Below are 12,411 nucleotides of genomic sequence, written 5' to 3'. Positions count from 1 at the left end.
GACAAATGGACCTAACAGACATATACAGATCATTCTACCCGAAAGCAGCAGAGACTTCTCAAGTACTGTGGAATAATATCCAGGATAGATCATGTATTAGGCTTCAAAACCAACTTTAACATATTTAAGAAGACTGAAATCATAATCAAAAATCTTTTAAGACCACAGTGGAATAAAACTGGAAAACAGTGACAATAGAAAACTGAAAAATTCACAAATATATAGAAATTAAACAACGGACTCTTGAACAAACACTGGATCAAAGAGGAAAACAAAAGGAATTTAAAAAATATATTGAAACTAATGAAAATGAAAATACAATTTACCAAAACTAATGGCAAGTAGCAAAAGAAGGAAGATTATAGCTATAAATGCTTGCCTTAAAAAGGAAGAGCTCAAACAACCTAATTTTACACATCAAGGAGCTAGAAAAAGGAGAGCAAACTAAGTTAAAATTTAGCAAAAGGGAGGAAATAATAAAGATTGTAGAAATACTTGAAGAGAGAATACTGAAACAATAGAGAAAATCAAAGAGTCTGAGTTGGTTTCTGAAAAGATAAACAAAATGGACAAAACCTTCGCTAGATGAGGATAAAGAGGGAGCAGACTGAAAATCAGAAATGAAAGAAGAGGATATTACAACCGATGCCACTGAAATAAAAAGGACCATATGATGGACAACTATATCCCAACAAACTGGACAACCTCCAGGAAATGAATAAGTTTTAGAAAGATACAACCTGCAAAGACTGAATTATGAAGAAACAGAAAATTTGAACAGACCTCTAAACAATAAAGAGATCCAAGCTCTAATCAGACACCTACTAACAAAGAAAAGCCCAGGACCAGATGGCTTCACTGGTGAAATCTACCAAACGTTAAAGAATTAATGCCAATCCTTTTCAAACTCTTCTAAAAACTGAAGAGGGAGGAACACTTCCAAACTCATTTTATGAACCCAGCATTACCCTGACAACAAAGCCAGATGAAGACACCACAAGAAAAGACAACTACAGTCCATTATCCCTGCTGAGCACAGATGCAAAAATCCTCAATAAAATACCAGCAGGACAAACTCAACAGCAGAGTAAAATGATCATATACCATGACAAGGGGGATTTATCTCTAGGATGAAAGGATGATATCACATGAAAATCAATTAATGTGATATTATCACATTAGCAAAATAAAAGATAAAAATCACACGATCATCTCAATAGATGAAAAAAAAATGACAAAATTCAACACCCTTTCGGGATTAAAAATTCTCCACAAGGATAGAAGGAAATTACTTCAACATGATGAAAACTATGTATGGCAAGCCCATAGTTAACATTATACTCAAGAGTAAAAAGCTGAAAGCTTTTCCTCTCAGATCAGAAATAAGACAAAGATGCCCACTCTTGCCACTTCTAAACAACATAGTACTGAAGTTCTAGCCAGAGCAATTAGGCACCTGGGTGGCTCTTGATTTAGGCTCAGGTCATGATCTCAGGGTCACGAAATAGAGCCCTGGGTCAGGCTCTGCGCTCAGCTTGGAGTCTGCTTGGCATTCTCTCCTTCAGTCCCTCCCCCCCAATAATAAACAAACAAATAAATAAATAAATAAAATCTTTCAAATAAAACCTTTTTTAAAAAAGGAAACTATACCATATGGAACAACATGGATGAACCTGGAGGACATTATTCTAAGTGAAATAAGCCAGCCACAGAAGGACAATTTCTGCGTTATTTCACTTATTTGAAATATCTAAGATAGTTAAATTCAAAGAAGCAGAGATTACAATAGTGTTTGTTAGGGGCTAGGGGAAAGAGAAGAGGGGAGCTGCTGTGAAAGTTTCATTCATACACAATGGATATTTTTAAAGATCTTCTATACAACATCATGCTTATATTAGTAATACTGTATTGGACATTTTTAAAAATTTAAGGAGGTAGATTTCATAATAAGTACTTTTATCACAATAAAGTTTTAAAAATTATTAACAAAATAGATTTCATGTTAAGTGTCTTACCACACACACACAAAAGGTGTAAGGATATTCTGAACTAAAGGCTCATTGGATTAGGAAGTTTAAAGATGAGGACAAAACTCTGTGTGACTGGGTCAAAAAGCTCTAGGAAACAGTGACTAGGAGGGTTTAGGATGGAAAATTTGAAGGATGTGAAGAAAAGTCAGGATGGGAATGTCAGGGTCAGATAGTAATGCGATTTCACGCCATGCTAATGCATTTTACTACCACACGCTTCTCTTGGATAAGTGGAAAATTTTGTGTGGTTTCATCATTTATGAAATTAGGTCAGATATATTACATAAAACAGAATTGTATATTATATATATATGTGTGTGTGTATATATATATATATATACACACACACAAATTATATAGCCAAAAATTTTAAAATATGGCTATGGCTCAGTCCCATGGGGATAGAAAGATTATATTTATTTTTCCTAAGGAAAAAAATAAAATAACAACAGCAACAAAAACAAAGATGGCAAAAACACTGGGAATAAATGCTGAAGGCAATGAGAAAATATTTTGAAATTTTTAAAAATTATTTTCTTGGTGATAATGAAAAATTACCTACACTCAAAAGATTTCAATGTGGGAGATAATATAATCCAATTTGGAGTTTTGAATGCCATCTCCCAAAGCAATGTGGAGGATGGTTTAGAACGTCTCCGGTGTTTGAAGGTTGGAATATCTGTTAGGTGATTTTCCACAATGAATCTTCTTTAGAAATCCATTGTTCTAGAAAGGAAACATTTATTTATTTATTTATTTATTTATTTATTTATTTATTTATTTATTTTAAAGATTTATTTATTTATTTGATGGAGAGAGAGACAGCCAGCAAGAGAGGGAACACAGGCAGGGGGAGTGGGAGAGGAAGAAGCAGGCTCCCAGCAGAAGAGGCTGATGTGGGGCTCGATCCCAGGACCCTGGGATCACGCCCTGAGCCGAAGGCAGACGCTTAACGACTGAGCCACCCAGGCGCCCCTAGAAAGGAAACATTTAAAACAAGAGGTATAAAAGTTTCACCTTCATGCCATTTTAATGAAGTCGCATCTAGTTAGGAATATAAGTCTGTAGGAGTGCTTACTCTAAGGGATTTTCAAAAATTCTAGCTTATAACCCACTGTATCCAATATCTTCAGTACACTGAAAAGGATGAAACTGGATATTATGTTACTATCTCTTCCCACATTCAGTGTGTAATTATTTAATCAATATTCCAAATAAGGTAGATATCCTTAGAGTGTAGAAGTGTTATTGTAGGTACATATTGTTTTTTTCTGGTAAATTAAAATCCCTTTTAATTTTGGTCTCCATATTCTTTTGGGACTAAATTATGATGATTCAAAAGGAAAGTGTGAAACTGTCATCAAGAGGAGAAGGATTCCAAGTGAATCCATTTGGGTTCATAAATAGAGGGGAAATAATGTTATATCATGAATTAAATGATATTTTATAAGTAATTAGGGGAGCTGAGTTTCCATAAAAGGACTGGTCCTAGGGCTATGAGACTTTGTACAACTCATTTAACCCCAATGGATCTCCATTTCTTCACTTGTAAAATGAGAGCTTGGAATTTCAGAGCAAAAGTAGCAGTTCAGCCAAACTTCAGAAGGTTTTCCCTCTGAGACCAGAGATAGTCTTACAGTGTTTCAAACTGTTCTGCCCCAAGTATTCACTGCAAACCAATTAAAATAGGCCATCTAAACAAAACTCATTTTCTTTCCTGGGATAGGATTGAAGGAATCTTCTAATTTGAAATATACATCTGATTCTACAAAACTTGCTTCATTCTAGTAAACCTTGTTCATTTAGTGAACAAACATTTACTTAAAACCAATTATCAATGCAAAATATGCAGGGTACTAGGATAAGAAGAAGGAGGAAGCGAAGGAGGGGGAGAAAGAGAAGGAGAAAAGTTGGTAATGTCTCCTTGTTTCCAGGAACTTAGAGACTAGTGGTGAGAGAAGTGGAGAGAGACACATAAAGAATGACCACATGGCTTCCAAAGAGTTAGCCATATTTTTTTTTCAAGTAACCATGATTTTTCCTTTCTTCAAAGATTCATCTTGTTCTGTTTTTATTTCTAATCATAAACAGTCATGTGCACCAATGTGTTACATTGCAGGCATTTTTCTTCCACCATACGGTATAGCAGTGAGTCATCAAAAACGTGAGGGAGAAGGATATTTAGAAGACAGATACCAGAATTCCCATCAGTGCCATGGTAGTGGGTGTGTGACTTGTCTACTCTTCCAAAACTGTCCTAAATATTAAGCCATCTATAATTCATTTATTTATTTATTTATTTATTTTTTAAAGATTTTATTATTTATTTGACAGAGATAGAGACAGCCAGTGAGAGAGGGAACACAAGCAGGGGCAGTGGGAGAGAAAGAAGCAGGCTCACAGCACAGGAGCCTGATGTGGGGCTCGATCCCATAACGCTGGGATCACGCCCTGAGCCGAAGGCAGACGCTTAACCGCGGTGCCACCCAGGCGCCCCTAAGCCATCTATAATTCAGACAAATCATTTCTACCATGTCTATCAACACGAAACACGCAGGAATGAGAAGAAAGTGTAGAGGAGCCTGAGTATTATAGTGTTTGTTGCAGAGAAAGAAGCATATTTCTAAACCCGTTAAATTAGTTCGGGAGTATGAGGGAGTTGTATCACTGCCAAAAACTAATCACATATTAAAATATGGAGCAGTAACTGCTTGAGCAACAGGGGTTCAGGCTTTAAAACATTAAGAAGATAAGCCAGGAGTTCTCAGTGGAGAGGTAATTTAAAAATCACTTAGGCAATATTTTAAATACATTTTCTAAAATGTATGTATTCATATAATTATGCTTAGAATTAACCATGATAAACTATGTTGGACTGGGCTAGGGCGAAGCTATCCACATTTTTTATCTATGTCATTTTTAGGTCTCTGTATCCAATTTTACCCATTGAATTCACAAAGCCAAAGGATTAAAATCTTCATAATTATTGTGTTTTGCTTAAAGCATAGTTTATTGGGTTTTTTGTTGTTGTTTTTGTTCAGGGCAATTGAACTATCTACCTTACAATCACCTGTACTTACTATGTCTTGTCTTTCCGATTATGATACATTTTTCTTAGTGGAATGGTGAACATAAATCACATTAAATATGTGATCAAGATCTATTGAGTAGTGACTATCTTAACACTACTGCAAAAAGAAAAGAAGATAAAGAAAAGGAAGTGTAAATGAGAAGCACAATAGCAAGATATTAGTAATTAGTTCAAACTTTGAAGTTAGATATGTGTAGGTTCCAACTTCTGCTCTATTACTTATTAATAGTATGATTGAACTAGCTACTCAAACATTCCTCTTATTAGTTGTTGTTGTTGTTTCTGTACATGGTGATAATTATACCAACTTCGTAAAATGTTTTGTGAAGTCTATATGGCAAACTAGGCATAAGATATTAATGCAGTACATATCCTCAAGAGAGGCTATCATACCCTGCCCTCCAATAATGCACCACCCAATAATGGAAATCTAGATATAACACAAATGGCATTTGGCTCTAATCCTCTGTGCTTACTCAAAGTGATCATTCCATCAATCTTGACAAAGCATGGTATGTTACTGAATGTTTGAACATGAATCATAGCACATTGGCAGCATTTCATTCCATGCTAGATCCACTGAGTTTTTGAAAAGAGCCTGCACTGCCATAGTCAGGAGGCTAAAATCATTTAGATCTGTCATGAGCAATGTATTTTTGGACAAAATATCTAGTAATTCTGATATTGTTTCTTAATCTGCAACTGAGAATGATTAAACTTACTAAACTGAAATGGGGTATACAACAATTGATATAATGATTTTCCACCAACAGCTCCACTTTAGAGCAAATGGACTATAACTTTCCAATATCATTGCTCACTATAAAAGCACTCTGGATTCTTAGATTTAAAACATAACTAATTAGTCATTTAGCATATAGAAAATGTTAACAAGTTAAGAGGACAATATCAGCATTATACCTCATTTAGCAGCTGCTCTACATATATATATATATGTTTCAGCTTTGCTAGACTCTCCAGAGAATTTTTCAGATCCAGCCTGATTTAACTTTCCCTGAAGTTTCCTCTCCAGATGAATGAAACCTGACTTATTCAAAATACCTATTGAGTATAGCACCATGATTTCTGAAGCCTTCAGATAAAAAACCACAGCACTGGGTGTTATATGCAACTGATGAATTTTGAATGCTACACCTGAAATGAATGATGTACTCTGTGTTGGCTAATTGAATTTAAATTAAAAAAAAAAATAACAGGTAACATAAGGCTGAATCAACCAACATGGCAAAAAACAAAAAAAAAGGGATTTGGAAGTTACTCAGTCTTTTAACAATATATTTAACAATATATTTTTTTCTATAACTTCAGGCCAGACATATATTTTGACAGATTTTTTAGTGTGTCTCCACATTTTTTACATATTCATTAAGCAATCAATATTTCCCCATTATTTTTTCTTCTTGATATAGCGCACTGATACCATACCCACAGTGGATATATCAGGTTGATGAGAGCAGCTGTGGCAAACCACTATCTATTTCTTTCTCATTTTAAATTTACTGATTCAGCCAACTGCACTGTATGATTTAGAAAAGAAAAATACCCGACGATGGGTCTAAGAGTGCTTAACAAACATCACTGCAATTCTGAAAATTTTACTGTCTGTTTTATATCAGCTTCTGCCAAGAATACCTATACAGCAGGTTTAATACATTATGGTATTATCTTAAACCTCGACACAATGGGAGAAACACTGCAGCTTATTATTGAATGAGGCAATATTGAATTCTTTGTGTCTGTTATGATTCACTTTTCTACTGATGCCTGCCTCATAAGTTTTATTTCATTTTTTGGCCTTTAACAAAAAGGGATTTTGATTGTTTCTCCCTCCAAATGCAGCTGTATTTTTACCTAGACTCTACTAGCAAGTGATTTAAAATATTCCTCAAAAGAACTGAATCTTTCAGAGGAAAAAATGGGAAATTCAAGGAAAGGGTAATAATAACTAAAGTTAGGCACAACCCCCCACACACGCACACAACATGTAATTTTTTGCTTTATTGATGTTCTCCACGAAAGATTCACAACAGCCGTGTTTCAGTTTCAAAAGGGAAAGAAAATTAATTATTATTATTATTATTATTATCATTATCATTACAGAAACCTAATAGAAACAGAAAAGGAATCTACACATAGATGAAGGTAAAAGTAGGCAATAAATGAGAATAAGGCAAAGTTACATCAAATCGGATACTTATACCATCCAACCTCATCAGCTGGAGAAGTCTTGTGGGAATAGCTAGGTTGGAGTCCCAGCTGAGAGGCCTGGGCAGAGCATTCTCCCCTCAGGTGAGACTTCCAACTGACCAATCCCCTAAGGGCCATATTTATAGGGCAAATAATCAGGTTTTGAAATTGAACATCTGTTTGCCTATGTGCAGTTTGGAGCAAGACACACTTCCATGTTATCATGTTTCTATATTTTCAAGGAGCTTGGGCTATGTGTATCTGCTTCCCCTCCCAGATTCCATTCCCAAGGCCCAGCCCAGCCTGGAGCAGGAAGGGGTGTCAGACAAGATTTGTAGCTCTTGGCGTCCAGACCAGAAGGGACAGTTCTGACCTGGAGGCCAGGCAATATACTTCAAACAATTATGCTCCCAAGGTTATTCATTCACACAGCGCGCGTCTCACATTTAGCCTGCCTGTGCACATGCAGATCCAGGTGGTCAGTTATGCGGGACAAATCACAAAAACATCTGTTCGTACAGAACAACTGATAAACCCTACTCTTCAACATTATCGGGTGTTCAGTTTCCTACAGATACCTTCGTGGACTTAGAAGCTTCACTATTTATGCAAACTATGATATTAAGAAGGTGATATTACTATGATACAAATGTGAAAGCTACTGCTGATTAATATTATCATTATCTCTGCCTGAATTTCCCCTTGAAATGTCTACTCATTGTTTCACTCGTTTTTTCACTTAATAATTACTTGCTCAATGCCTAATCTGCGTTAGGTGCAACACAAGATCCTGAGCACAGGTAAGAAGCAATAAGGGAAATATTCTTCATATTCTCCTGAGGTCTTATTCTTTACAGAACAACTGATAAACCCTACTCTTCAACATTATCGGGTGTTCAGTTTCCTACAGATACCTTCGTGGACTTAGAAGCTTCACTATTTATGCAAACTATGATATTAAGAAGGTGATATTACTATGATACAAATGTGAAAGCTACTGCTGATTAATATTATCATTATCTCTGCCTGAATTTCCCCTTGAAATGTCTACTCATTGTTTCACTCGTTTTTTCACTTAATAATTACTTGCTCAATGCCTAATCTGCATTAGGTGCAACACAAGATCCTGAGCACAGGTAAGAAGCAATAAGGGAAATATTCTTCATATTCTCCTGAGGTCTTATTCTTTGGTAGGGTATACAAATATTAATCTAGTAATCATAGATATATATAAGTACAAATGGTAGAAAATGCTGTGAAGGAGGGGTAGTCAGTTGTACAGGATTTAGGAAAGGAGCCTTCCTAGGGCATGAGAAGAAAAACAAGGGATATCAAAGGATAGAAGTAGATGCTAGTCAGAAGAACTGGAAGATTACATTCCATGTGCAGAACTCCTACAGACTTGTATTTTTAAATGTCCTGTGGAAGAGTATTGATAGGTTTGAAAGAATGACAGATGGCTAGCACGGGGCTTGAGAGACAGGAAGACTACCTATAATGGAATTTGAGAAGGTAACAGAAAGCCAATAACATAGGAACTGATAGGCCATGGCAAGGATACTGTGTTTATCCTATAAGTAATGAGAAGGTATTGAGAGGTTTGAATCAGAGGGTCCAGTTGGGAAGATTTATATGCGCACATGTATTTGTATGTGTCCATGTATTTGTTTTATGCAAAAGATATTTCTGTTTCAATGGGGGATATGGTTCTTTCTAATACATTCAAGAACAATGAATTTTTTTGGTTTCTGTTCACATTTTAAAGTTTTTTTTTTTTTAAGATTTATTTATTTATTTATTCGACAGAGATAGAGACAGCCAGCGAGAGAGGGAACACAAGCAGGGGGAGTGGGAGAGGAAGAAGCAGGCTCCTAGTGGAGGAGCCTGATGTGGGGGCTCGATCCCATAATGCCGGGATCACGCCCTGAGCCGAAGGCAGACGCTTAACTGCTGTGCCACCCAGGCGCCCCTCTGTTCACATTTTAAAACTCCATTATAATTGGTTTCCTATTAGAAAAGCCTTTGAAAGTGTGATACATTTCAAAAATACGAATTTGTAACAATATGAATCAATATATAATGACTTGCCAAAACACAAAGCAACAGTCCCATATGGTTTCAAAGGTGAATTTTATCATTTAAGGAAGGCGATATCAATTTTTTACAGAAAATGGAACCAGAGGGAACACTTTGAACTCATTCTATAAAGCCAACCTTACCCTAACACCCAAACAAGGCAAAATACTACAAGAAAGGAAAAGTACAGACCAATATCTCTCATGGATATAGATGTAAAAATCCTCAAAAAATATTAGCATAATTGAGCCCCACAATGTACAAAAATAATTATACTCAGTGACCAAGTGGGATTTGTTCCAGGTACGCAAAGCTGGTTCAACATTTGAAAATCAATTAATGTAATCCATCACATCAACAGGCTCTAGAAGAAAAATCTTATAATATCAATAGATGTTTTTGTCATGAATGGGTACTAAATTATATCAAAATCTCCCAACAAACTAGCAATAAACTTCCTCAACTACATATAGGACATCTGTAGAAACGGAAACCAAAATGATACTAACATCACACTTAATGGTGAGAAAGTAGACGCTCTTCTGCTGAAACTGGGAAAACAGGGATTATCACGCTCACCACTCCTATTCAACTTTGTACTAAAAATTCTCGCTAAGAAAAGAAAATTACACTGACTGGAAGGAAAGAAATAACATGTCTTATCTGCAGATGACATAATTGCCTGTGTGGCAAATTCCCAGGAATCAAAAACAAAACAAAACCAGAACACAAAACCACACTTTTGAAACTAATATGTAATAAGAGCAAGTTTGTAGGATAGAAGGTTAATATAGAAAAAAAAAATGCTCTCCTGCATATCAGCAATGAACAATTGGGATTTGAAATAAAAAATACAACACAATACCATTTACATTAGCAATCCAAAAATTAAAAACTTACATAAAAATCAAGCAAAATATGTACAAGATCTATATAAGGAAAAATACAAAACATTGATGAAGGAATCAAAAAGGAACTAAGTAAATGGGAAGGTATTCCATGTTTATGGATAGGAAATAACAATATTGTGAACATGTAGTTTCTATCACCTTGTTCTATAGATTCAATGCATTGCTAATAGAAAAACACAGTAAGTTACTAAACAGATTCTAAAATTTATATGGAAAAGTAAAAACCCAGGATAGCCAATATGAAGTTAAAGGAGAACAGAGGACGGCCATTACCTAAATTCAAGACTTAACTATAAATCTACAGTAATTAAAACAAAGTGGTGTTGTTGAAAAAACAGACAAGTCAATGGGGCAGAATAGAGACCCAGAAGTACACCCACACAAATATAGTCAACTGATCTTTGACAAAGGAGCAAAAGCAATCCAACACAGAAGAATAATCTTCTTGATAAATGCTACTGAAACAAATGGACATTCACATGTTAAAAAGACAAACAAAAAACCTTGAATCTAGACATTGACCTTAGTCTCTTCACAAAATTAACTCTAATGCAAAACTTTAAAATTCCAGAATATAACATAAGAAGAAATTTAGGTGACCTTGGGTTTAGTAATTAACTTTTAGGTACAACACCAAAGACATGACCCATGAAAGAAAAAAAAAATGATAAGTTGGACTTCATCATAGTTAGAAACTTCTGCTCTGTGAAAGCCACTGGTAAGAGAACAAAAAGACAAGCTACGGACTGGGAGGAAAATCTTTGCAAAACACCTATCTGATAAAGGACTGGTATTTGAAATACACAAACTACTAAAATTTAAAAATAAAAAGACAAACCAATTAAAGATTAGGCAAAATGCCTGGACACTTCACCACTGAAGATACTTAGATGGCAAATAAAGCATATGATAAGATATTCGATATCACATGTCACCAGGGAACTGCAAATAGATACAATAATGACATACCATTGCACACCTATTACAATGGTTAAAAGCCAAAATTCTGGCAATTCTTAGCCAATAGCTTGTGGGAATGCCAAATGGTACAGCCACTTTGAAAGACAGTTTGATAGTTTCTCTTTCTTTCTTTCTTTTTCTTTCTTTCTTTCTTTCTTTCTTTCTTTCTTTCTTTCTTTCTAAGATTGTATTTATTTATTTGAGAGAGAAAGAAAGAGCACAAGTGGCTGGGGGGGGCGGAGAGGCAAAGGGAGAGGGAGAAGCAGGCTTCCTGCTCAGCAGGGAGCCCAACATGGAGCTGGATCCTAGGACTGGGATCATGACCTGAGCTGAAGGCAGAGGCTAGCCGACTGAGCCACCCAGGCACCCCCAGTTTGATAGTTTCTTACCAAATTTAACATACTCTTATATTATTTTATTTTTTTTCTCTTATATTATGATCAAATAAATAAATAAATAAATAAATAAATCTTTTTTATAAAGTACTTAATATGTTGTTTTCTGAATTATGAAAATTCAAACTTGAAATTATTTTTTAAAGAGACTACTACTTTGTTTAAAAAATATAAAATGTTTATAATTTATCAGGTAGGAGCAAAGATCTTTTATTATGTAAATATATAACATCCTTTACTTTATGCTTCAGTTTTCTAAGGAGATAATACTTACTTAAGAGTCACCTTAATGAAAAATGGAGAAACAATGTATCTGAATAGTATGTGGTAAGGTGATCAGTCTTGCTTCCTTTCCCTCCTTCTCTGTATATTCACACACACAAAGGTGCACTTTCACACCCAAATCCAAACTTCTGTTTCCTACAGTTTCAGCACTGTGGTTAGGGGGGGGAAAGCACAGTCTTTAAAGCGGGGATCAGCTCAACATGAAATTTCTGTTAGTTAGACTCAGAAAGCTCTCAGTTCTTAGACAATCAGCTATAGCAGGAGGTTGTAAGCCAGGTGTTCTGAAAATGCAAAACACCTCACAGCTCCACTGGGTGTGAAAATAGTGAAATCAGCTCCTGTCATTCTTCTATTCACAGCCGCTTCAGAGAAATGGAAGGGTGAGTGCTGAGGATGACTGAAGGCATGTGAGAGGCGAAGATCTACCCAGCGGTGGTCAAACACTTTCATTTCCG

The sequence above is a fragment of the Ailuropoda melanoleuca genome, chromosome 16 (genome assembly GCF_002007445.2).
Source record: "Ailuropoda melanoleuca isolate Jingjing chromosome 16, ASM200744v2, whole genome shotgun sequence".
NCBI lineage: Eukaryota > Metazoa > Chordata > Mammalia > Carnivora > Ursidae > Ailuropoda > Ailuropoda melanoleuca.
The sequence above is the reverse complement of the archived record's forward strand: the minus strand, read 5'-3'. Positions refer to the sequence as shown.